Below are 23,260 nucleotides of genomic sequence, written 5' to 3'. Positions count from 1 at the left end.
TTCATCAGTGCCCTCTTCAGCCACTACCCAAGCTCAAGTTCTTTCCTTATTTTCTCTCACTTTTCTAATTGAAGCCTTTACCTAAATCCTTATTGTTACATTAGTCTTAATTTCCATTATATTAAAGCAAGGAACCACTACCTGGTGACACAATGACCAGAGTGGCAAGTAGGTAAAAAGCTAGATTTTAGGGACACAGTGGTTTGTGAAAAATTCAGAGTATTCAGAAAGAGTAATAATGTCCATGTGGGATCATAGCACCCCCTTCTTCATGGCAGACATCACTTTCCCCTTTGGATAACAAGGACTTTGTGCATCACTGTATTCTGCATAAGAGGCCATGTGAAGTACATTTGCAGTCAGATTGTTTTTAGGTGCCACACAACTGACTGAAATACTCTAATTCATTTGTGGGTCTCGTGAAACAAAAACAGATTATTTTTTATAAAACCATTTCTTCTTAATTTCAGCTATTCTGGTATGTATATATAGGCAGGACCCCAACTTGCAATACCACTTACTTAAAGATATTTGAAGCAGAAGAATAGGGAGAAATTATACCCAGAGTTTCTAAATGTAAATTTACAGCTGTTCCTGGAGAGCCAGCAGAGTGAGGTCTCTTGGCAGGTAAATGTCACCATGAGGCCTTCTAAGTCCACTCCTAGTTTCTTTCTTTAAGAAATATGAGATAATGCTCAGTGACTCACCAGATGGAGAATTTGTTCAGGCAAAATGGCTTTGCAAGTTCTCTTGTAAATCGCCTCTGGCTTCTCAAAAACAGTAGCAAATGTGCCAAAGACTGAATTAGCTAGAACAGAAGTTTTACTTTTTCACTATAAGAATTATCTGGGGCTGAGCTAAAACCTGGACTCCTCGAACTGGAAGGGATGTACAAGCACTCATAGCAACCAAGCCTCTGACTTTCGTTGGAAATACTTAAAGGGCACGTGAAACTTAGGACAGAGTAGAAAAACACCCACCTCTTTGATAATCTTGAATCTACAGGACTTTACTATCTATTGTATGAGTAACATTGACCTCTGCATAATGTACATCACTAAGCTCTTGAAGATATTCCCAAATGGCATAGGAATGTTGGAAAAGGACAGTCACTTTAAAGTAGACAGCAAGAGATGTGACTCTTTCAGAAAGCCAGAGGTTGGAAACTTAACTTGATTTTGATACTTTTCAAACCTCCTATAAAATTGAAGATAAAATTCTCTCAAAGAGCCTCCAGATGGACTGCACAAAAGATACATTCCAGATTGAAAGAGAAAGACTCATTGGTCCCTCAAATAGCCTTGAGCTTCAGACCTGCAGCTGGCAATCCCTGAGGAGACTTTACGAAAGGATGTCTGCTCAGAGTTGTGTCTTGGAAGTGCTCAGCCCCTCACCCCAAGGGGCTTTACAAGTGGGGGCAGGTGCTGAGGAAGGAAACTTCACATCTCCTAAAGAAGAAAGAGGAATTGAGAAAAGTTTGGGGACAGGATGGGAAGATTAGCATTTTGCTATTTTGAAGCCTTACCTTTCAACAACTTGAATTAAAATCAGCACATTGACTTTAAATCATGGAGCTGCCCACCCCAAATCCACTTAGTTTCACATGTATATTCTTCTCTTAAAAATAAAGCTCACACTTGGCAAAGGACTTGGGGGGAGTCTGAGGAGATTATGTGTGTAATTTAAATTCTTTTGCATTTAGTGACTCCTTCTGGCTAGGGAGGGATTCAGATATTTGGATAATTTCATAAACCATTGACTTTCTAAAAAGGAATATGAAGAAACATGTGCCAATTGAGTTAGAAGCTGGGCATAGCTATGAGTTAGATATTAGTCCCTTTTACCAAAATGTGGTTTATGAGGCTTTTAATAGTGATTAAATTGGTGGAACCAGGTTTTACCTTATTATAGATTTGATAGTTTCCACATTTATCCCTTCAATGAAATGCTGAACTGTTGGACCCAATGCAGAATATTTAACGCTGCATAGGATCACCTGTTTTCATTTTAGAAATGAGGAATGACAAATGTCTATATAAAAATCAAATAATTCATCAGTGATCTGTTATTCCCCTCTATACAAAGCCTTCCTGCAGACCCCGCTTCAGTTAATGACTAGAAGACTACAAGGAGTACCTTGGAGTCACCAGTACTTCTTTACCTAATTCCTACACTGGCATGTGTGTGTCTATTTAAATTCTTTTTTTTTTCATCTTTCTTTTTTTATTTTATTGAGAAACAAATATCAATGAGACACTTTCCAAGCTGCTTAATAGGACATTTTCAATAATTAATACATTGCACATTGTTATCTTCTCAGTGGTCACCCACAGCACAAGAAGCAGCCAGGACATCCCGTCCAAACACTACAACTACAAATCCTTCCTCTCACTAAACCAAGCAAAAGCAGCTGTACATTTATCCTAACTATTTTGTATATACAAATACAAAATGGTCCTTCCTCTGTATCCCCCCTCTCCAGTTCAGTCCTGTCAGAGATGGGTATTCTATTGGCATCTAAATATTATACGTGTTTTAAGTTCAGCAAAACAATCCAACACAGTCCAGTAGTCCACAATAATAGTGGGTTATATGCAGAAGTTGTTGACTAGAGTCTTTTACAGCTCAGCATATTAATATGGCTTTATTTCATATACCCCATTTTTATACTTTTCTGCTGGATGATTAAGATCAAGATAAAGTAAGACCTATATAACAAGAAATGTAACTTTTGTATCTGATAAGGTCAGTCAAGTCCCCTCAGGTTTTATCCTGTAACCCTGTATTGCACTTTGTAGATCCTTTGTCAGTTTCAGCCATGTGGATGAGTCATGGCCATTGCTTGGCCAATTTGCTCTCTGTGAAAGCCTGAGAGAAAGTTTTCTCTCCATGTGACTCTCCTTAGGCACACTATACATCATCGATCACATTCCTCTGTGGCTCCATAATCTCCTTGATCAGAAAATTTGGGGCACAGTTGAGTTACATTATGTTACAGTATGGGTTTTCCTATGTCCTCAGTCTTCACTGACCTTGAAAGGCTAGAGCCAAAATGTTGGTGGACCTTGCAGCCCTTGCTTTTCTCCAATTTTTGATCTGCAAACTTAGGTTGTTAACACTCCAGAAGAGAAGCTTATTATTACCCTGCAATGTATGCAGTTCGGTTTACCCTATCTGTCTAATTATCGAACATCTTAGGCATAACATTGAACAGGTATCTTCCATCAAGTAGTGATGTGTTGAAATTTAAGTCCTTACAGAATATGAAGAAAAATAATTTTAAAAAATAGGAATAAACACATATTTTTACATAGAAATTTAGATATCTAACCATATACAGCATTGTACTAGGACAGCCCTGTGACATTTTTTTTTCTTTTTCTTGTCTTTTTTTTTTCATTTATTACCCATTGTCTATTTAAATTCTAAGCAATTGAAAAACATGTTGACAAATACTCAGAGAAAAAAATAAAGCAGACTAAGGAAAAGTAAACTGCCTAATTTGAAGAGTTATAAATTTTAGAAGATAACTCCAAGAAACCTCTCTGAGAAGGTGAAAAGACAGCTAAATGTCTTTCCAGCCAAGCAGACAATGGAAGGATAGGAGCATTCATGGTCGTGGACAGCAAGAAGCCTGGTCACTGCAGAGGCCATAAGAGAAGGTGGAGGCCAGAGGTGCCAAGTAGTTAAGGCCAGAATATGCAGAATTAGAATTTAAGTTTGAAAATAGTAAAGAATCATGAGAATGAAAGTCATAAACATGACAGAGTTTCTGCCCTCATGGAGCTTGTCTCTTGTAGGTAAAAACAAAACAAAACAAGAAAATCAAAAGTGAGCTACTTCATCATTTTAAAATCACATCAAATCGATTTTCTACACGATCATGAGTTTATGAGTTCCAAAACTGATGAGTTTTTCCCAATCTGTATTATCCATGTTGAATTTTTGTCCACTTGAGAACAATATGCCATCTTGTCAATACTTCCCAATCTGGATTTAAGTAGATATAGTTCTAATCTGAAATGCTCTAAGGGCATTCATTAAATAGAGCTAATTTTCATAGGGCTACCTTTTCTTGAAACAAATACTTGGTATGTTCCTGTATCAACATTGGTTTGTAAGACTAATGAAGTTAGAATTTCAGCTGTCAGATTGTGCAGTAGTCAGATCAGCCTGCCATAACAGAACATAATAGACCAGGTAGTTACAACAATGGAATTCACTTTGTCACTGTTCTCAAGGGTAGAGGTCTGAGATCATTACCAGCATAATCATGTTCCAGTAAGAATTCTTTCTTGGCTTATAGATGGCTACCATCTTGCTGTGTGTTCACACCATCTGTGTCCACATATGCAATGAGAGATAGAGCAAGCCCTTTAGTACCTCTTCTTGTAAGTGTACTAATTTCGTCATCAGGACCCACCCTCATGACCTCATGTAAAACCAATTATCTCCTATATGCTGTATCTCCAACTGTCATTATACCAGGGGCTGAGGCTTCAATATATTAATTTGGGAAGAAGACAATTTTGCCCATGTCAAATAGGAAATCTTGATGACATCTCATTTAAAAACTAGTGTGTGTGTGTGTGTGTGTGTGTGTGTGTGTGTGTGTTCTAGTGTTTTCCATTGCATATTGAAATTAATTGATAAAGGAGAATGTGAGAGGAAATGATGTAATATCACTGTTTCTGAACATCATTTTCTTTCATCCTCTTTCTCTTAGTCTACTTAATGTAAGTGAGACAAATCCTGAAAGGATCAGATCTTTCTTTTTCAACCTCATAAATACCCGACAATGACCATGGAAGGGAAAGGCTTCCTGTCCTTCCACAATGGGCCCTCAGACTATTTACAGAAGAAAGGAAGGCAGGAAGCTGCTGACTAATTTCTTAGGTCCATTCTGAATATTCTATATTCTTTGATACCATTTCTTCACTTCCAAATAAAGAAGTGGAAATCAGAAAGTTACAGTAGAAATAGAAGTAGATTTAAATTTCCATTGCTTTCCAAACCATAGACATGGAGTTATGTCAGACCACTTGGCCAAAAACTGTTACCGTTGGACAAAGGCTTCAAAAGGCATCCACCGTTCTCCAAAACTCCTTGCAAGGATGTCATCAAACAGGAAATGGCAGGGCTCCAGGACCTGGGACAAGGATGGAGGAAGGCACAGGATAAGGGGAGCAGCAAAGAGTGGAAATAATTTCTGAAAAAGATCAAGCCCTTTAGCCAGTGACTTTTTTTAAACCATATACAGGTCGATTACTGCTTTTACATTCAGTTAAACCATGGTTCCAGCTGGGAAAAACCTTTAAACAAAGGAAACAGAGGAATAAGGCCTGAAAATGCTTTGGATTTTCTGTAATTGAAAGGAGACACAGTGAGATGTAATTGAAATGTCAGCACCTTGCTTTAACTTAAAGACACATGTATTTTAATTACCTTTTTCTTGGAGGGTGGTTTAATGAGGAAGAAGAGGAAAGCAAGTGTCTACTTCATCCAAAGTTTAGAGGAATTAAAGAGCAATGCTTGTTCTGTCAGTTCGCCTGAGTGAGAATTAAATAATAAAATCACATTATACAATCCAGCAGTGAACCCAGAGCAATGAATATAGAACAAAGGTACTTTGGAATATGCCATCCTAATATTCCTGTCTGCACAGTTTAGTGTTCTTAAATGTGTTTTATGTTTAATGAAAGAAACAATGACTTTCAGTAGAGGAAAAAAATAGACCTTTAAAGATAATCAGGGCCTTCACTACATACCTTAGGTAGCTGAGAAAAAAACTACCCTACTCTTTATTTTTTAACACTCCAGATATGTAATTTAATGCAGGTCTAATGACAGTCTCAACCATGGGCCTTTAGTTGAAATTGTTCAAGCTCAGTACTGTGACAGGAACTCACAGGTCCCCAACAATGCTGTCCATTTTCTCAGGTTCTGTAACAAAAATGCAAAAAGAAAAAAAAAAAAAACCTCTTGAACTTATGTTGCTATTGATGTGTAATATACAATAAAAAAACAGTTAAATTTCAATTACCTACAGGTAATTATAATTTTATTGTTTGACTGTACTACAGGGATTTTTGTAATTCCCAAGACTAATAATTTTCTGTAATTTTACAGGTTGTCAAATAAACTATTAAAGATTATCTTTGAAAAGGCGTCTGCAATTGTAAGGACATATCATACTGTTCATGTAGTGTATTAGTAATTAGAGATTCCTGGATAGTGAGAGATCTGCGCTGGGAGCCTGCGACCAGAGAGCACGTCTCCTCCCAGCCGCCTCTAACCTCCCACCGAAGCTTTCAGACTTCTCAGGGATTCTCTTCGCTGCTGCAGGAATCACATTCACATTTGATTAATATTCCTCCAGCAATTCCAAATGATTTGGAAAGATAAATCTTCACCTCCTGGTAGGGAGAACTTAAAATCAGAAAGGTGGACCTCACCTATTGCTAAGGGCAGAATCTCAGGATTACCTGCAAAATGAGCGGAGGTTGCTTTGGAGGGCAATGAGTGGGAAATGTTGGGGGTATAGATGGTTGCTGTGTGGTGCATGTGTATGTGCGTGTGTGTACGTGCGTGTGTGTGCGTGCGTGTGTGTGTGCATGTGTGTGCGTGTGCGTGTGTGTGTGTGTGTGTGTGTGTGTTAGATTTTGGTATCAAAACCAGAAAATTAGGGGGACCTCGTAGTTTCATAGCTAGTTCTACCAATAACTATGATACTTAACAATATCAAATTAGCCCAACAACAACATTCTTTCTAAAATCTTTCTTTTTTACGAGGCAATTTATTTCTCCCCTTTGCATATATGGAGAAGGGGCTTTGAGCCTAAAGAGAGAAAAAACTACCCTTTTTGTGTAGGTGACAATGTTTCTTTCCTACGGAACAGTCTAGTACAACAGCTCAAAAACTTACAGATGCAAATGGTTCATGAAACCTCTCATTCTTCTCAAACCAAATGCTTGGTATGATCACTTATCAACATTGGTATGTAAGATGAATGAAGTTAGAACTTCAGCTGTCAGACTGTACATTAGTCAGCTCAGGCTGCCATGAAAGAATATAATAGACTAGGTGTTTGCAACAATGGAATTAAAATAGAAAAATCATCAAGATTTTTTATCGGCCCAGTGGTCACACACCCTCCTCTTGAATCCTTAGCCTAAATGCCTTCTTCCCTCTCTTCCTATCAACCCCAGGCCACACACTGTGACTTCTATTTCTACTTTATATTTTTTATTCTTGTTTCCAGAGGATTGTTTTGCTTTGGAGGAGTGCATATCATTAGTATTGAGGCATGAAGCACCAGATCAAGTAAAATGAATTCAAACTCAGAGTAACAGAAGAAGCTCGATATTGTCGACCTCTCTGGTAGATACAGCAGGAAGACTCAGGAATGATTCTGAGGCGTCAAATTCAGAGATAAGGATTGTGGTGTATGAGTTAGGGCGATAGGACTCTAAAAATGGTAGTGATCTGTGAAAGAAATTGAGAGATGGAAGAGAAAGATGATTTCTTAGAAAACAAATATTTGGGGAAAATTGCTGCATGTTCTCCTTAGATTAGGGTGGACACACGTTGTCCGCAAGAGACTTGAATAGCAGAATAAGGTCTGTTGACTCAAGCAAAATTTTAACGTACCAGGCTGCACTTTATCCTACAGTATAAGCAGTGCTTGACCTGCCAGTCATCCTACCCCTCTTCCATCTCTTCCAGTGCCCTATGAATCCTAAAAGGTAGCTATTGTTCTATTTATTTATGTGATCCCAACATTTGCCTTGTATGTAGATATCCACCTAACAAATAATCAGTGTCCATCATCTGACATTCCAGAAGACCTGCACTCTATTCCTGACCCTACCACAATCTGTCCCTATAACCTGCCCCCAGATTCAGCCTTGAATTTCCATCCCACTTGTACACCCCACTTCTCAGCCTGAAGAGGAGTAGAAATCATTCTTCACAAGCACTCTGAAGTGGTTCCCACTTGGACACTTATTTCTTAAATTTCTATAACGGGACAGCAACACTTTAACTGTACAATCAGCTACACTTGTAAATTCAACAAAGAATTGCAACTGGTTAAATATTTCTTACTGTGGAGTAAATAGGTGACTGGGGATCTTTAGGGAGAAACTTATTTGGGGGTAGAGCAAGAGGTTCTAGGGACACAAAGTAATATGTGGTCATGGGCAGGGAGATATTGAGTAGAAACTGAATCATGGAAAAGAAGGGAGAACCAAAAGGAAGGTATTGAAAAATACAAAGGTAGATTTTTCTCCTTTAAATTTGGCTCAGCAATCTCCTACGTGAGAACTGAGCATAGTTTGATTTTCAGGCAAAGATGAAATGGAAATATCAAAGTAAACAAAAAATTATAAAAAGGGCTGGTGAGATAGCTCAGTGGACTAAGCACCTGCTTTGGTAAAATAGGGACCAGGGTTCCATCCCCACTCCCGCACGCTGCACCAGCCCCATTCCCAGGGGCCCGCTAAATCAGGGAAGGAGTCTGGGAGTGCTGGTGCAATCCCAGCACTGGGTAGGCTGAAAGCAGGAGGATCATCACGAGTCTGAGCTGCGTAGTGAGACCCTGTACCAAACACACAAATGAAAAATAACAACAATAATTATGCATGTTTAAGGAATTTAAAGATGATCATATAGAACACATTTCCCTGGGCCACATTGGTTAGCGATAAAATGAGAATCAAGAATGTCATCTCTTGGCTTTCTATCCAGCATTCCTCTGCACTTCTCTCTGTCAAATGTTTGGGCTGATGCTTAAAAAAATACCCTGCAATACACAGAAGGGACATTTCCACATCAAATGATGTTATGACTCAAGCAAGCTAGGTAAAAAGAGATTATCAAAACCACTCATATTCAAATAAAGGCTATATGTCTTACTACTTCATAATTGCGACATAGATTTCACTCTAACACAATTTTGTCTTCCTCTTAGGCACTGAAAAGCTAGAATTTGTCCATGTGGCCTGTGGATTCTGGGAGCTTAAAATTCTAAAACATAGAATTATTAAATAAATAGTACTTACTGCAACATGGCTTACTTTTCTGCAAGCCATTCTGATAACAGCTTGGTGCCCTGAGCTGAAGGCAATGTCAAGGTCAATTATCTCATTCAAGGCCCCTAATTAAGACTACATTTTTGAGGTCAGGATAATGCATTAGTTTATTTTAATAGGAAAGAGATCAAAGCTCTATCTTAAATTTCCCTGATGCAAAACATTGCTGCTTTAACCTGGATTATATTAACAAGAGTGAAAAACTATATACCTATTTTGGATCCCTTCACTCCACCTCAAAGATATTAGGCTCAGAAGAACTGAAATTTATTTAGCTACAGAAAATTCCAAGCTTCTGCTCACATTGCATGTTTTTTCTTATAAGGAGAATGCAAAAATAAAAAAAAAGGAACAATACAGAATTTCACTTAACAAAATAACAGGAATTTGACAGTGGTTGTTATATTACATAATGCTATCTTCAAATTAGTTATTTAGATTACCTGATATAAACATGCCAAATTGGTAAAAAAATAGAAGTTAAAAGAAATTAAAAAGGAGAAGAAAAAATTAAGCATTAACTGTTCCTTTTAATAGACCTGCAGCAATCAGCAGATGTTACATGATCTCAATCTTTCTTCATTCTTGGTCCTACTTGAAATATGATTTTTTTTTTTATGGAACAAACACACACTACCAAAACCAGTTTACCAAGAGTTGTACAAATGAATCATTTGCCATGCTTCTGAGGTTCTGAGTTTCTGAAGCTCCTGTTGTGTTGCTACGGCTTTTGGAGCAAAGGTTGTACACGGGAGGTGGATTCCCATAATGGCTTTCATGGATTCCAAATGAATTCTGTTTAGATAGTAGCTAAAAGTTAAGGTATTTCCTACAAAATCATGACTTTTATTTTACAATCTCATGGGGAAAAAATCAGAAAATCTCACAGGGTGGGCTCACACGCTGGAGTGGCAGAGAGTGACTAAGACAGGCTGTGGCCAGTCTCCTTCAGATGAAGCATGCATTCAAATTTGCCACTGTCCTTCCTTCTTTTTTTTTTTTTAATTTTTTTTTATTTTAACATTTATTGTGTGTGTGTGTGTGTGTGTGTGTGTGTGTGTGTGTGTGTGGCCAGCTCAGCCCACCAGGGGGCGCGGCTGGCTGGCATGTGGTGCTGGAGGATTGAACCGCGGTCCCTGTGCTTTGCCAAGCTTGTTCCAAGTAGGTGCTTTAGACCACTGAGCCATCTCTCCAGCCCCTGTCCTTCCTTCTTAATGCTGCAAGAGTTACAAACTGGAAGACCTACTTGCTTGACCTGGCACAGTGCCTCAGTAATTACTGTTATTTTTTCAGGTCACAATACGTTTTGGTGGGATTTAAACTCTGCACATCCACAAGCTCAAGGTTGCCCACAACTCCACCTGGCCAGATTCACAGATTTTGTTTCATGTTTGGTATTGTACAGTCTTCCCTGATGCCCTACACTGGAATCTTCAAACTGTCTGACTGCCCCTGCTGCCGAGACAGTTTGCAGTGGCCTCATGACTCAAGAGCCAACACATCTTGCTTTTGCTGGAGATTTTCCCAGACAACTTTATGCATAAAAAAGAGGTGCTAGGGGTTGACGTCCCTGGGTGTGGTGTTGTCCACAGTGGGGAGAAGCAGGGCATAGGTATCCATCTCTGCTGTCAAACACCTGTGGAATGACTTCTGCATGGTTACTCTGAAGCTATTCAGTACAGTGGTCCTCATTGCCCACAGCGGTAGGCAGCTCATTTAACACATACTCTACTGGCTTTTCTCCTCCTCTAGCTTTGTACCTCCCTCCCTCAAGTGTCCTGAGATTGCCTCCTAAATACACTATGTACATCAAGTCTTTGACTCATGTTTCTGCCAGTTGAAACCAACATGAGACTATATTTAAAAGGACTTTACTGAGAAGGCATCCTAAAAATAAATGAGAATAGCTGATCAGGATTGTGAAGGATCCAGAATTAATGAAAAAGTAATCATACAAAGACTGTAGAGAGGAAATTTAAGCTAAATCTAATTTTTGAAAAAATCTAAGAAAAAAGCAACGAACAGGTCAGCCTCAGAGGGCAAGATTAAACACAGTAAATTTGACCCAGGAAAACAAAGGTTCAGTATAAGGTCAGTTTTTAATCTTTAGAGCATTCCAAAATGGACTGGCCTGCATTGTGCAGAGCTTCACATTCCTTTCAAGGGTTTAGAATTAATAAATATATTTTATTTTACATATGTCCATAGACATAGTTCATATTGCCCACATGCATTGTTTAATATTGCAAATATGGGGTTACATGTAGGAAATATTGCTGTTTATTGAGTTGGGTAGCTTTTCAGATCTTTCTTTCGAGGTTAGAGAAAGGGGTAGAAAGAGATAAAGCTGACATCAAGTAATGGGAGAAATTTTTAGTTCCCCCACCATTATAGGGATATAATTTAGCACCTCCATAAAACATAGGAATGCCTCAAATCAAAATGCATTTTTCTCTTCACACCGAGAATCTCTTAAGTGCACGGGAATGCATAAGATCAGGTGAATAATCTATTATCTGAAAGATATTTATGACGTCTAAGGTGGAGGCCATGGATTCCTATCTGCTCCTCACAGGAACACAGACATGATAGTAAGCCAGCAGGGAGGAAATAGCTGAAATATTTGGAAGAACAGACTCCCTGCCAGAGGTGACTGAATTCAAGTGTTTTCTACTTCTACTCTTCTTCAAAGTTAGAAAGCAGTGAGTTAGGCAAATGAAAGCAGTACTGTAATAGAAATGGAACAATTAGAGTGTGCCAAACAGTGGCATCCAGTTTTCTTCTTAAGAGGCAAAATAGGAAAGAAGCACTTTGTCGTAAGAGGCTAAATGGAGGGACTATTCAGTTCCAATGTCACCTCCTAAAAAATTAGAATAGGTTAGCACAATTGTTGTCATTGCATATGGGATAATACATGAGAAAATTGATATTATGCAGTTATAATTCAATATAGTTTCTGATGAATGTAAGTTGTGGGAATGGGGTTCCAGCCACTATATATTTTATCAAGACCTCCTGTGGACTGAATTACAGCTCCCATAATGGCCAGTAGCCTTCCCTTTTAAATTTATGGATTCCAGTTCACCCAACAAAAGTAAAAATTAAATGAAAATTCATTACAAAAGATTATAAAAATCCTGATGGGATGGGCTCCCAAAGTGATGGTGTTCAATTTTCAAGGAAGGTGCAACTTCAATTGCTACCTAATGCAGTGTCCTACAATGACACTTAATTCATGTTCACAGAATTTAGCTTAGCCCTAAATCCAAATGCCAAGACTTGTAAACCCAACAGAAGTTTTGATTCTTTGAACATAGGTACAACCAGCTGCAAAGCACTGCTCATGCCACTATGCTGGTAACAAGGGCTCCTTAAAACACTCCAGTAGGACAACTGAGAGACCTGTACTGTGTCTTATTATCTTTTTTTCTCCAGTAGGCCCTCATGTGATCCCTAGGGAGGGTGCCAGCCCCAATACCCCATGCTCCTGTGGGTGGCTCTCAGCAACACATGACTTCTAAAATGACATGCCGTTTCCTGTTCTACTTGTGTCAGTTGATTTCTTTGGGATTTTCTTTTGATAATACTAATTCTGCCAAAGATAATTAGAGAATATGGAAGTCTGCTTTTGCATTCATGCCTTTGGGATGTACTGATTTAGAATCAGAAGAAAAATGAACTTCACTGAATGAAGGAAAAGAAGAAACTTTTATTTGAAAAGAGAAATTAGTGCAGTTTAAATTTTAGAATCATCTGCAAAAGAAACCCCTTTGAATATGATCCCTGTGGTGTTAAGAACAGCTCATCATTTCCTCCGTGTTTCCTCCTTGGACACAGTCAGTCAACAAGATAGATTGGATTTTGGTAAAAAGGAAATTAATTTCAACCATCAGACTTTCCAAGCTGGTTACAGTGGTGTTGATGGGAGTCACACTGAATTTGAAATACTGAAATAATATTTCATATTTAACAAAGTCCTTAAAGAAAAATTCAAAATCATAATAATCTAACAACTCAAAGTACATTTCAGATGAAATCTTACACAAAATTTTCTGATTAAAGTTAAATGTGTCAGGCCTGCCAAATAGCTCAGCAGATTAAAGCACCTGCTTAGGCAGATGCAGGGACCAGAGTTTGATCCCAGGGCCTGCCTTGCCAGCCCTGCCCCCGGGGCACCCTGAGACAGCAATTGAGACCAGGAGTGGTGGCGTGCCCCTGTAAGTCCAGCGCTTGGGAGGTTGAACACAGAAGATTCACTATGAGTCCGGTCTATGTAGTGAGATACAGTAGACCCTGTAGACCCTGTACTAAATACATAAAAAATTAAAAATTAAAAAAGCTAAATATGTCAATGACTGTCATAAGACATTCTATGTACTATGATTGATAGTTTGTTTTTGAAGACTTTTTGATAGGGAAAGTGGCAAAATTATTCCCCAAATGTAATATTTTAGTCTGTAAAAGTATCACACCACATCCCTGCCACATCGCTTAACTCATATCAATATAAACATCATATTCAAATTCCTTAAAAAATTGTTACTCTGCCTATCCTGTGCAAGTGCTGTGATCCCATAACCTTGGGAGGAATGCTACACATTACTATTTTTTAAATACAATTTTAAAAAATGGTGAAGCACCAGAAAATTTGCTCCCTTGGCTAGTAGAGACTTTTCTATAGTATTGTGATGTAGCTATTTTACAGGAACACCTAATCTTCAAAGGCAAATATGACTTGTAAAATAGAAAAGAATCCACAAATTGTTGGCCTGCAGTTATTCAACGATGTGTGGTTATAGAATTGGGATAACATAAACCAATTCTGCCCAGCAGACCAAATATGATGATGTTTGACAAACTTATTGATATTGCCCAACTCCCCTAAGTACACACAGATAATACCAATGGGTTCCAACGAGTATGTGGGTCTGAGAGAGAAGATGAAATTAATATGTAGACTGAGAGACTTCACAGAAAAGTCAATTATCTTTTCAGTGACTGGGGTACTTTGCATACACAAATTAAATATTATAAGTAACTGAGAATTAATTTTACACTAGAATCAATTCTGAGTATTGTGCTCTCACACACCTGTTATATTAGTGGGATATTTTCCATAACAAAAACTAATGAAATCTACTACTTCTCTAATGTTAAATTTTATGTGGAATGAACTTAAATGTAAAATTAAAAGAAAGTAAACACTGTAAAGGAAATGGAGAGGAAAATAATCACACATTTTGAAAATTTGGAGTTTATAAATATATGGATGGAATAAATATATGGTTGGAATATTTGTGTCTACCTCAAAATTCTATGTTAAATCTCAATCTCCAAAATGACAGCAATAGGAAGTGGGACGTTTGGGGGAGGGTCAAGTTGTGATAGTGAAGCCCTCGTGATTGGGATCACTGTTTTGTGTAAGAGGCCTGAGAGAGGTCTCTTGTTCCTTTCACCATGTGAAGACACAGTGAAAATGCTTCATCTGTGAATCAAAAACTAGGCCCTCACTCCATGCTGAATCTGCCAGCACCTGGGTCTTGAAATTGCCAGCCTCTATTACTAGGAGAAATAAACTTCTATTCTTAATCCACTCAGCTTATGGTGTTTCGTAATAGAAGCCTGAAAGGCCTAAGGTACTTGCTTGTGAGAGACAAATTACTCCCACACATCAACAAAGCACAGTCCCTTTTAGGCAGCAATTGGTACTTAAAAATCATGTTATCTATAAACAGACTTGAAGAAAGTAATACATGCGAATATTCATAAATTCATTACGTGACTTGAGAACTACATTTACAAGCACATCACTTCTACGTGGCTTCCTCATCTGACTCCATATTCTTCCCATTATCCTCAGTTGTGTGCTCACTATTTCCTAGCTTTAAAAAAGTCTTACTCCGTATGTATATATCCTTAAATGCTATCTATGGTTTGTTATTTTTAAGATTTATAAAAATGATATAGTGTTGAACATGGTCTTTTATGGTATGATTTTATCAGTAAGTACATTAAGATTCATACCCTCACTGGGTGTAGCTGTTGTTGATTTACTGCCATATGATGTTCCATTGTATATCATAAATGTCATAAATGGCTGAGTGTCAGATTAGTCAGCTAGCACTGCCATAACAAAATACTGTAAACCAGGGGGGTTAAGCACCAGAAATTTATTTTTCCACAGTTCTGAGAGCTAGACTCCAAGATCCAGGTAAGGATAGGTCTGGTTTCCAAGGAATGCTCTCTTCCTGGCTGGCTTCCAGCTGCCTTCTCCTCTTCTCACCTGGCCTTTCTCTTCCTCTACCCTGGTATCCCTCCCTCTTCTTAAAAGAATATAAGTCCTATTCATTTACTTTTTCATTATTTATTTATTTTTTTATTTAGGACAGGGTGTACAGGGTTTCACTGCATAAATCAGACTCGTAATGGTCCTCCTGTTTATAGCCTCCCAAGTGCTGGGATTACAGGCATGCGCCACCATGCCCAGTGTCCTATTCATTTAGGATTCTACTTTTGTCTCATTTTAAATTTTTTAAATTATTTTTCACTTTTGAAGAATATGAAATAAGAAAAAAAGCATTCAAACATACTTTATGTTCTCACCAGCTCCATATCCAATCTCCCCGGAAGTGACCATTTGACAAATAGACTACAGGGACACAACTCAGTTCCTGACGTTTATTACCCCACAGAAGGACTCTAGGGTTATTGGTCGAATTTCCCTCTAGTCGTCAAGTGTTTCATGAGCATCCCTTTACAGATCTCCTAATATGCATGAGAAAGAGCTTCTTGAATAAACATTTCTAGTGGGCCAGGGAGAAAGCTCAGTAGAATAAGTGCCTGACTGGCAAGTGCAAGGTTCTGAGTTCAATCCCAGGTACCACAAAAACAAAACAAAAACAAAAACAAACAAACAAAAAAAAACATTTCTGAAGGCAGAATGGCTGGTCCATAAAGCATGAAATGTTCAAATTCACAAAATTGAAGTGAAGTCACATCTTTTTCAAGATGGTTTTATTAAGTTTTATCTGATAAAACATTACTGATTTGAAGCCTTTAACACCTTTCCTTCATATACAAAAATTTTGATAATTTTTCATTTAATTCCCAATTTGTGTAGTACTTTCTGTACAATTTCCCTTTTATCCTACTGTCCATTTTTTCCTGTAGCATGAATTTTAAATTCAGAGTGTGTTTTATGCAAATTTTAGATGTGAAATTTACTGATTAGATTGCAAATATCTTCTTGTAAGGTATACCTTGTTATTTTACTCAGTTTTGATGGGTCAAAATTTTAATTATGATAAGTTAAATTTCTCACTAAGTTTATTAATCTTTATGTCTTGTTCATGAAATCTTTACTGCCCATCGGGATCATAGAGTTTCTACATGCTTATGCTTCTTAAGCCATTTATTTCAACATTACTGTAAAGAAGAAGAACACTTGTTTTTAGGCTTGTCAGAATCCTTTCATCATTTATGCCTAGGTATTTTAGACGAAATACTAAGATAGTCATTTGGATAAGGAATTATTTTAACACATTTTATTCATACCTATGGAAGGTATGAAATACTATAGTATTTTGGATATGGTCCTTGCCTCTACAGTGCTTGAAATATCATCACTCAGGCAAACATCAAAGTAACTCAGAATGCTAGAACATATCATTAATTATCAAGAAGGGCCACCATATAGGCAGAGTGGGCCCCGCCCCCGGGCACACTGAGCCAGCCACTGAGGCCCAGCGTGGTGTGGCATGCCTGTAATCCCAGCACTGGGGAGGCTGAAAACAGGAGGATCACTACGAGTCTGAGCTGCATAGTGAAATGCTCTTCCAAATAGATACAATAAATAATAAATAAATAGGCCACCAGATCTCAGAAATCCTTTAAAATAATGTGAAACTAAAATGTATTGAAGTTTTTACTATGTGAAAGGACAATCTCACTCATTTTCTGTAACCTTATGAGATTGTTCTCATACTGAAGTATTTAAAAATAGAAAAACCAAACTGAAATTTGGAAAGATGTCCTCATTTGCTCTGGTGAACCCCAGCCAGCAGAGTGTGTGTTGAAATTTGATCTAAGGTTGCCTGACCTCAGAGGTCTTTCTCCACGGTGCAGCCCTTTCCCTGTTGAGAAGGGAGCTGTGGCGGGATCTGACATAAGAGACGCAGCAACTCTGGATGTGGCTTTGGAAAGAGGCTTTAAAGAGTGAGACAATTCTGAAGGTCTGAGAAGAGGGCCATGATGTCGGGGAGGTCAGAAGGGCAGGTTCTATTTTGGATGCAGCAAGTAGTGCATTGTTGAAAGAGCTGTCCCCTTTTTGGAGGACATTGGAAAGAAAGAGGCATGAGTAGCAGGGAGTAACAAGTGGCTCCTGTGGTTGCCTGGGCCGCCGTCTCCTCAGCACTCTCTCCCGTCTCTAGTCACTCTGGTCTCCCAGCTGCTCACCAACGGGCTCAGAAGAGCCCCACACTGAGCACTCTGCCCCTGTGTGTCTCTGAGAGATGATGAATTCTCTGCACCCCTCCAGCACCCCTACGCGCTGGCCTTGAATGCATCCTTCCTTCTATGACTGGGTTCTACACTTAAATGTTACTCACTACAGAGGCCTTCAATGATTTTCTTGGCTAAAACAACAGCTCTTGTTTTCCTCAGTCTTTTCTTCTGCTTTTCTTTTCTTCAAAGCATTTACCCCCATCACAGTTTGTATTATGCCACCATTTCCTTACTTATCTGACATTGGGCAAGAACTTTGGATGATTTTATCTATACCATAGCTTCAGCCCCTGTACTCCCTCTGGCACATCATGTGTGGTTCACAAATATTTGTTGAATAAGTTAAATTCTGCAGGGAATGATAAATGAATGACCAAGTGAATGAAGTTACCCTCAGAAGTTTTGTAGGTTGCAATATGAGTTCATAGTTTTATAAGCTGACAGTGATAGAAATGTAGGAAAAATAGACAAGGTAACTGAATGATTACCAAATGAAAATGAAAGAACAATTATGGAATTTCTACAATGGTTATTGATGATGGGGAATTACTGAATGGTTCAGAGCCTTGTTTGTGATGTCAGACTTTCAGGGTTTGAATTCCAGTGCTGAGACTTCTAAGCTGAGTAAACTTTAGCAAGCCACTCAGATTATCTGCCCCTTTTCTTGTCTGTAAAATGTGGATGATGTTATCATCTGACTCATAGGACAATGGGATGATTTAAATGAGAGAACGTATTGTTTGAACAACTCCTTAAATGATGGTGGTCATTACCAATAATTAGCAAATACACTAGGGTAGTGTCAGTGTGAATTAAAGGAGGAAATAAAGAGAGAACAGACAGAAATAGAAAGATTTGTAATAATACGAAAAAAATACCTAAAAAGTATTTCAATTTCCTTTCTATCTCATTAGGGAATGAAAATGACTGAGAGCAATCCAGAATGTAGATAAGGGATTGGAAATTTGTTCATGTTGGAAGGACGAACATGGAAAAGGTAGCAATAGCAGGTTTTGTTTTGAAAATTTTAGGATGTAAAACACACTAATTTTATGTATAAGTATCCAACCCAGATTAGAAATGCACACAAAGGAATAACAAAGTTTAAAATGTTAATTTTTAACAGTACAACCCGATTTACGAAAGCATTTCCTTATTGCCATCACCTTAAATTTGAAATTTAGTAAATACAGTTCACTTAACCTGAATATTAATTTTTCTCTCTCACACACTCTCTCTCCCTCCCTCCATCCCTCCCCCCTTCCTTTTCTCCCCTTCCCTTCCTCATTACTCAATATTGCACAAATTCTACATTATTCCATTGGTAAGCTAGAAGCTTAATAGATCAATACATACCTACGTTCAGCCATCCAATGCACTGAAGAACTGACTAAAGGTTCTCAAGTTCCATGTACATCATGAAGACTTGATTCAGAATGAATTATAGCTATGAATGGGAGGGGCCTTGAAGGAGCCACAAAGGGATATGCTCAGCCCTCCACTTCATAAACCAGAAAACTCTTGTTTACCACCCTCAGTATTAACCACATACATTCCTACTTAGAAAGCACAGCATGCTTATAACCAAAGTGCAAAAAGGGGCAGCTAGAAATCTGTAATAAATGTACGTAAGTGAGACAGAAAATTAGAAAATGGCCACCTACCAGCCGCCACATAAATTTTGGAGGAAATGCATTTTCTACTGGGATGCTTTATCATAAGAATTGCAAATATTTATTAAAAGTATTAAAATAGAATGTTAAATGCTTCCTCCTCCAGTGTTGAAATATACCATTGCCATGTTAGAAGATAGGATATTCTGATAAGGCGTTTATTAAAATGACTTCATTTTATTAGTCTGTCATCCACAATAAATGGGCAGGTACACTTAAAACAAGATCTGTTGTAGGAGAAAATAGATTTGGGGGAGCAAAGAATTTCATTGTATAAATGTAGCTTTGACGATAGAAATAGATAAATCTCATAACCTTAGCCAAACAATGTCAGAGACATTTTTGGCGTTTAGATATCCAGCTCATAGGACTTTGTGAACACATGAAAACCAAAAGCCCTATTTTCCACAGATTCCCACGGAATGTTCACCTGCAAGTTATAAGAATGCTCCGTCCTTTGTGGATCCTCAGGTGAAATTACAAAACATTGCCAAATTAAGATATGACTGGAGACACAACTTGGTGATAGAAGGTCCTGGGGCGCAGCACTGGGAAAAAAAACCAAAAACAATGAAACAACTCCCACTCAAGTAAAGATATTAAATGGACCCCAGACAAATGATGTAGAAAAGAGGCATCTTCCCTTTCTGCACAAGGATGACAGAGATGACAGCCAGAGCCTATCTTTCTCTAGTGGCACTAAGTTGAAGGGTGATGGGATGAGCTGAGAAGATTATCCCCCTAAGAGGCTTGTGGCTCATGCAAAGCATTGGCCTAATAAGAGCCTATGCCCTCACCCAGAGGAAGAAAAAGCCATCTCCATCTCTAGACATTCTTTTGTATACATGAGATCATTTTTTTCCTGAATCCTTCCCATGCAAATATTGACAATACTGAAGAAATCTAGACCACATAGTTGGGAGGTAAGGGGAGGTGCAGGAAAGGAGAAGCAAAGTGATTAAACCAAGTATCCCTCGGGGAAAATTATTAAGATTTTAGTCTTCAGTAGTTGGGTCAAGTAACCAGCATTTTTGGATAGTGAGAATGCTGTTCCAGGTATATGTTGCACATCAGTTTGTTTATTTCCTGTATATTTGGGAACCATCATATATAAGCTAACCACTCCTCTGGAAATCAGAGGTGAACAGTGACTTTTGCTCTGTCTCAGACATCTGGCTTACTAGTGGAAGGGATGCAGCACTTCCATATCAGTGCACAACATTTCAACAGGTAATGACAGCTTTAGAAGAAAGTATGGAGTCATAGTTTAAGAAGTGATAGAAAAAGCTTCTCTTAGGTCCACGAATGTCTGTTGGAGTTGGTGCTATTAAAGCAAGTGCTTGAATGTACAGAGAGGTCATCTGGGTCCCAGTGGGAATCTGAGGGAAGAGCATTCCCTGTAGGAAGAACAGAAGGACAAAAGTCTGTGCTGAGGACAATGTATTTGAAGTTTTCTTTTTTTCAACCACCAGTCAGGGTCCCAGAAAGAAGTATGAAGCATCTTTGAGAATATCAGAATTGCTTTGTTACCGCTTATTTCAGAACCTCTTTTGGTCATAGGTTGTCTCTAGCTCTTCCAAAGGGTCATTTGCATCTTGCCATTTGCAAAAGCTGCTATTTCTTAAAATTCTTTAGGGATAGGTGAGTGCTTGGTGGCTAGTAGGACACAAATTCAACTTCTGCTGAAGCTCCAAAGCATGTTATCTCATGCTCCTAATAGGATCTCCAAGAGACTAATCTTCTAGAAAGCCATTCATTCATTTCTTTCTTCCCACTTTCATTCTTCTTTGTAGAATTTCCTATGTGCAAGTAAAAGTACAGCAGCTGGTATATGGAATGATGGGGATATTAAACAGTGGCCAATGCCGTAGTGCTAAGTACGTGGAGTCGACATTATGGCTGCCCTGGATTGGAATCTTACCCATTTGGTCCTCATCTGCATAATATTGTTATTCCAACATGTGCCTCACAGAATGTTTAAAGGCATTAACTGAGATGGTTTTTTCCAGTGTAAGTGAGACAGTGTATTTGGCTAAATTATTCCAAATCCATATTAAGATTTAGATTGTTTCTTTTTTTTTCTTCCACTTAGCAAAACACTTTAAAAAGACTGAGATGAGAATTAAGAATAAGTTGGTTTATGTGTTGAGGGTATCAAATATAGCATTTCATTGTCATTAGTTTCTTGATTCATTTGTCCCATGAATATGTATTCTATATCTGCTTTTATCTCTGTGCTGGGAGATAGCTAAGGAACTTGTAGTTTCTTGGAGCAAGTGCGAATCAGGCTTCTGTCTAAAATTCAGGTGAAAAAAAAACCCCAGAGACTTTAGCCTTGGGGCACAGTGAAGTAGCCAGTGAGATTAGATGTGAAACCACTGAAAAGAAGAATTTGTCATATAGCTGCAGTGTAGTAGGATGTTGACAGTGGAGGAGAGCATTAAGTCTGGGTATTATTCTCAAGAAATCATCAATCTACACCTTTAGATAGAGCACTGGTTGCTTGAGATGGGAACTGAAATGCCTATTGGTTATCTTCTGGCCTAATATCTGAAGTACGCTTTTTCCTTATTCTGCAGTTGTCATACTTTCATTATGTTACCACTTTAATAAAAAATATTCTGACCACTTAACACCTGAGACTCCTTCAGTAATATCAGGTCAGGGAGATGCTTCTCCCAAGTCTGTCCCAGACCAAGCCCCCACCAGCAGCAGTGGTGGAAAGTTAAGCAACGGTCACTCCACGAGTGAGGAGGAGGCAAGCCCAAGTCCTTGAGTAGAACTGCATACTTATATGTTTGCTACTCAATGTATGGTTCTAGGGCAAGCAATATTAACATCACTGGTAACTTACCAGAAATATACAATTTAAAAAAAAGAAATATATAATTTATGGCCCTCCTCAAACATAGCTAACAGAATTCATATGCAGCAAGGCTCTAAAGTAACATACATGAGCTTTGAAATTTAAGAAGTCCTACAGTACAGTTAAATCTATTTTGGTCTTGGTATCTTTGAGTATGGACCTGACTACTCTTTTTTCAATGCTGATAAGATGGGAATGGGCTAAGGTGGGAAAAGAATAAGTGAAGTCTTTTTCACTTACACTGCTGTATCTACAGAACATTTAGGATATGAGTGTTCTGAAAGGCCACCAAGTATCTGAAGGATGTCACATTAAAGAAGCAATGTGTGCCATTCCAGCATTACAATGGTGGAGTTGGTAGGTGTGCCCAGGCCAAACTGTGGGGCTGGACGCAGGGGCGGTGGCCCAAAAAGAGTGCCACAGGAGGATTGTGGAGGAAAAAAGACATATCTGCTGAACAATGTAGTGTTATTTATTTAATATCACTGTCATTTTGCTTAGCCAAGAATAAGTCTATTTGACAAATAAAAATAGCCTTAAAATGAATTACACTTATCTCTAAAAGTAAAATTGATGTTTTAATATTAAGTCAATGATAAAAGTCACTTACATCTAAATGAAATAAGAAAAGTATTAGTTAAGTTTTGTATACAGTCATATCCTCTCAACTTTACTTTTTCCTTGTAGCTTTAAGCTTATACATTGCAAAACTTTTGACATTAAATCTTCAGCTGTCCATTCCTATTTGGGTGATTTTCAGAATTAGTAAACTAATTTTATGAGCTTCAATGTGTCTGGATTGAAAGTTTATCAACTTACATTTTCTAATGTTGGTGACGGAATCCAGGGCCTCCTGCACGCAGGACAGTCTTCCTATCACTGCTGTAGGTGAGTCCACAGACAAGTGGAGCCACTGTGGCTTTCTCCAGGGTCGACTCCAATCTGCTCCCTCATCCTCCCCAGAAGTGCTACCGAGCGATGAAGGCAAGGAACGGGAAGGGCCAGCAGGTGGCCAGAATCTCTACTGTCCTGAAGCCTGATTAGCACTCAGCTCACCTGGGTCTTAGCTCTGAGCCGCACTGTGATCCTTTATTTATTTATTTATTTATTTATTTATTTATTTATT

The sequence above is a fragment of the Octodon degus genome, unplaced genomic scaffold (assembly GCF_000260255.1).
Source record: "Octodon degus isolate 3935 unplaced genomic scaffold, OctDeg1.0 scaffold00078, whole genome shotgun sequence".
Classification (NCBI taxonomy): domain Eukaryota; kingdom Metazoa; phylum Chordata; class Mammalia; order Rodentia; family Octodontidae; genus Octodon; species Octodon degus.
Note: the sequence above shows the minus strand (reverse complement) of the source record.